The 4,682-nt window shown below is 32.0% G+C and overlaps 1 long non-coding RNA gene across 1 annotated transcript in view; it reads left to right on the forward strand.

The window, feature by feature from the left end:
• Nucleotides 1–2,272: 2,272 nt before the first annotated feature.
• LOC106476141 overlaps nucleotides 2,273–4,682 on the forward strand; it is a 5,992-nt gene continuing 3,582 nt past the window's right edge. The window contains exon 1 of the long non-coding RNA XR_001291872.2: nucleotides 2,273–2,689. This is a non-coding gene — a long non-coding RNA (uncharacterized LOC106476141). The remainder of the gene's footprint in view (nucleotides 2,690–4,682) is intronic.

A 4,682-nucleotide genomic window follows, 5' to 3' on the forward strand; every position in this document is an offset into this window, starting at 1 on the left:
GGTTGTTGACTTTCCTCTAGTCTATCAGTTCAAAATTAGGGACGGCTAGCGAAGATATCCCTTGAGTAGCTTAGTACAAATATACGAAATTAAATAAAGAAACAAACCTTCTTGTGTTCATTTTCTATTATTGCATTTATGGTGAAAATATTTCTTGTTTAATATTTTTCCCTTAAATTAGCTAAATTAATTTCAGCAACTTCCTTATCATTTCTGCCATTATTACAGCTGAACATTTTATGCGATACATTCAGAGATATGATTCGTCTATAACTTTTGGAACCTTTTTGGACAGGAACCTTGTAAGTAGAAAATATTTCTCTTCTTCTGCATTGTATTTTCCCATACTGTGTTTATTTTATATTGTTTTCTGTTATCTTTACTATTTCTGCTTTATAAAATTCTTACAATCCCCGATTTGCGTCTAGGCTTCAGTTTCTAATTTTTATTTTTCTATCCAAACCTTCATCAATTTCTTCCATATTTAAATATTTCGTTTTTTCCTTTCAACATTTTCATAAAATTCTTCTTTTAATCTTCTGTTTGTCCTTTCAATTTTGCTCTTTCGTGTATTTGTTCTTCTCTTCCCAAAAGTATTTTACAGATCTAATTTTTCCTCTTTTCTCTCAGATCTTATAAGCTTTTGAACATATAACTCTTAGTTTTACGTTTATATGTTCTTCTTTTTATTTTTTTTCCAATATTGTTTCTAAATTTTGATAAACATTATGTTAGTCTCATTTATTCCTTATACTATCTGAAAAACCAAATTTGGCCTTTCCATTCACTCACCCGTTTGTTCTCTGCTATTTCCTTCCGCAATATATTTAAAGTCTCCAGTTCTTGTAAATTTCTTCATTTGCACATTTATCATCTCTTGTCACTATCAAAAGAACTCTAACCCACTCCGATCTTTTTCTGTTTTTATACGTTTCTGGTATTTTCCTTTTTTTTTTGTAATTGTTTGGTAGATTCAATTCTCTCTTGCTGTTTACATACCTTCTACTAAATATTCAATTACATAACTCGCTAATGATGATCCTCTCGCCTAGATATATGTGAGATTGCTCTCTTTATCTGCTTGTATTCTTCCATTCTGAACTATCTTTACAGATATGTTCATATTTTTATTCCTAAAGTTATAAGCACTTTCACCTTTTAATTCTCTTCCAGTTCTCGGATTAAATCCTCTCACTACTGTCAGCTGTTATCTATTTTGTCTACCACTGTTTCGCCAATTGTTTCCATAATCTCATTGTTATATACTGTCATTATACCTCCTTCCTATAGATCCTCCCACTACTGTCAGCTGTTATCTATTTTGTCTACCACTGTTTCGCCAATTGTTTCCATAATCTCATTGTTATATACTGTCATTATACCTCCTTCCTATAGATCCTCCCACTACTGTCACTACTGAGACATTCTTTTCCTATGACTAAAATTTTATTCTAGTTTACGTGAAAGACCGAGTAAAATTTAAAAGAAACCCCCAAAAACTTCAGGATTATTTTGTTTCTCTAAGTGATTCTAAAACTTTTGGTTAAATTTATTTAAATATATTGTCCTTTGATGTTAGCCATGTGTTATTAAAAAATAAAACAATTTTACAGACATTTCTCTAGTTTTTCTTTAATGTTCAAGAGAGGTTAATATAATTTAGAACATAATTATAAATTACATCTATTCATAAACTATCCACAAAATATAACGGAATAATTTAACTTTTCAGAAATATCACTGCTTATTTAAAAAGAATGCCGAACTTCAAAACGTACCAACATGTTCATTTTTGATTACTATTACACTACAATGTTACTTGAAATTGTTTTATATATACATTTTATTTTGTATCATGTTTTACTGGCTGATTGTTAGAAAACTGGACAAAACACCTGCAATTTATACTAACATCGTAGGAAGGAAACATGGTTGAATATCTTGCTTCTCATATTAAAGGTAAACAGCAAAGAAATTTAATAAGGTCAAACCAGGGTGGTAATAATACATGAGGCGTTCACGTGCAAGGCGGGGATCTTGATTTCTTTCGACCACCAGTTCTTAATAAGGTCAAAGAAAGAAGAGTTTAAAACTAGCCTCGGTCTGTGTAAAGGAATGTCTTTAGTTAAAATGTGCTTTGAAAGAAATATACGACCATTAAAGGAAGTAGGGGTTTATGAAGTGTTGGAAAAACATTTATGTGAAGGCCTTATTCTTTCAGGAATTGTTCCCAAAATGACAAATCGCCGTAGGTTTTAAACTTATCGAGCCTCAAGCCCCCTGCTGACGATAAGATGGATCCTCCTGTGGCGCTGACTGGGTTTTTAAACTGCGGCTGCTTTACTGTCTGGTTCACATAGCCTTCTAGCTGGATTGTACGATACATGCGTTTATCCCTATCCAACAACGTTAAGCAAGGTCCACTGCATAGCTGACTACCAGAAAATCACCGAGTAATCAAATGCCTAGTGAAGTCTAGAAAGAAAGAAGTTGAAATATCTATACTAAATTGTTTGCGGTAATTATCGGATGCGGAGAATTTATCTTGGAATCCTAGGTCTGGAGTTCTGGTACCGTTTCCTATCTGGCCAGTTGGACAACCCAAATACTAGTAGAGGCAGTCGTCTAGGCAACAGTGGAAACGTTCTAGAGCTTCAGGTTCTAACTCAGTTACACCACGTCCCCTGAGGTATGTAATATTTATAACCCCCCGTAGAATTTAATTTTATATAAATAATAACATAAAAAAATCACAAACATGTACCAAACATTCATCCTTTTTTTTTAAAGGAAGCTCCAATACTAGTGTTGTTCTTTTGTAATATTCGTTTCAAGCTAATACAAAAGTGGAAAAAAAAAAACCCAACAAAAAACAACATTATGATTCCAGGTTAAGTACTTAAAAAAAGTTCAATTAGTCTGCAACAAGAACATTTCATCATCTTTTCAATGTGATGGCCTTCTGAAAACAGTATTGCATCATCAGAATTTTGGCATTCGAGTAACTGATGCAAGAACTGTTTGAATTTCAAGATAAACAGTGAGACAGAGTGAAGCTTGTGTACAGAATGTTGATGAGATCTAGCTCAGGTTTTCTCGCCTATTGACAAGTGCAATGAATTAGAGGATTATTTTTTAGTTGACATGAATGGTTGTTGATAGAAGTTTTCGTTATTTAACTGCAACTTACACTTATGTTTTCTTTGCGAGAAGTAATTTTTTCCTACTTCCATTTTTTTTGTATTTCATATATAAAGAACTTCTGTTGCTCAAAATATCTCTCACTTGCTTTTCACTTAATAGTTAAATATACAATGACGCCAGTACATAATTAGCAAGAGCCATAGCAACAGAGTCCCGAAGGTCAGCTACGCTTTACATGATGTAAAATATTTGAATCTTTAAGACGAGTTTACACACGCACACCCTAGAGACAGGACAAGGATGCACATACGTAGTTTTGTATAATCGAAGTAATTACGTCACCGCAAAGAGTGTTCATCGTGGACTGATGCGAGATTTTGAAAAAAAACTTATGTCAAGGTTACTCAACATAGACTGATGATGGGTTGATAGATAATACAATTTACAAGAATTTGATCGCTATTCTTAAAATAAAATAAAAAGATTTGTTAAATATTGTTAGATAAGATAACGTAGCAAATTTACACAGAGAAAAAAGTGGGTTTAACGTAGCAAATTTAATCAGAAAAAAGTGGGTTTATATGAAGTCTTACAAGCTGAATTGGAAATACAGTATCAATATATAAAGCCACAATTAATTTTTAATGCTACATATTTAGTTTAGCATTGGCATATCATTATTTCATACATAAAAAGGCCATATAATAATTCCAGTAAAGATAATCCTCCAAGATATACGTAGTTCCCTAACATGTTACAAAAGACGTTAAATTCTGATTTTGAAACTTGAACATCACACGTAGTCTCTCGTCTAGCTTGTTTTTCTGGCTTGACGATAGAATGTGTTAGTAAGGTTTATAACCTTTAATTGAATTACTTTTACAATGAGAAACCGTTAATTCAGAACTCCTTATCATATTCCCAGTCAGATAACGTCTTCATGAGTGTTACTAATTTGAAGAAAAACTATACAAATAATACGAGAAATTGGTACGAGATTTTATCATCATTTCGAGGAGATAATAGATGACAGGAAAAAAGGTAAATTATATATTTGGCTTTACATTTAAAAGGTGCATTTCAGTAGAACAGTTTTGCTCTACCAGATCAGTAGAATTATTAGATTTTCCGTGTATGACTTTTCATAATTCAACATGTTCAAAAATATGATGACTATACATTGTTCCACGTATTTACAGTTACGATTACCATATGGTAAACTTTCACTATTAGACATTTCTAAAGCGATTATGAAAACATGGTGATTATTAGTGATTCCACGTATTTACAGTTACGATTACCATATGGTAAACTTTCACTATTAGACATTTCTAAAGCGATTATGAAAACATAGTGATTATTAGTGATTCCACGTATTTACAGTTACGATTACCATATGGTAAACTTTCACTATTAGACATTTCTAAAGCGATTATGAAAACATGGTGATTATTAGTGATTCCACGTATTTACAGTTACGATTACCATATGGTAAACTTCACTATTAGACATTTCTAAGACGATTATGAAAACATAGT

This window comes from Limulus polyphemus, unplaced genomic scaffold (genome assembly GCF_000517525.1).
Source record: "Limulus polyphemus unplaced genomic scaffold, Limulus_polyphemus-2.1.2 Scaffold9902, whole genome shotgun sequence".
Classification (NCBI taxonomy): domain Eukaryota; kingdom Metazoa; phylum Arthropoda; class Merostomata; order Xiphosura; family Limulidae; genus Limulus; species Limulus polyphemus.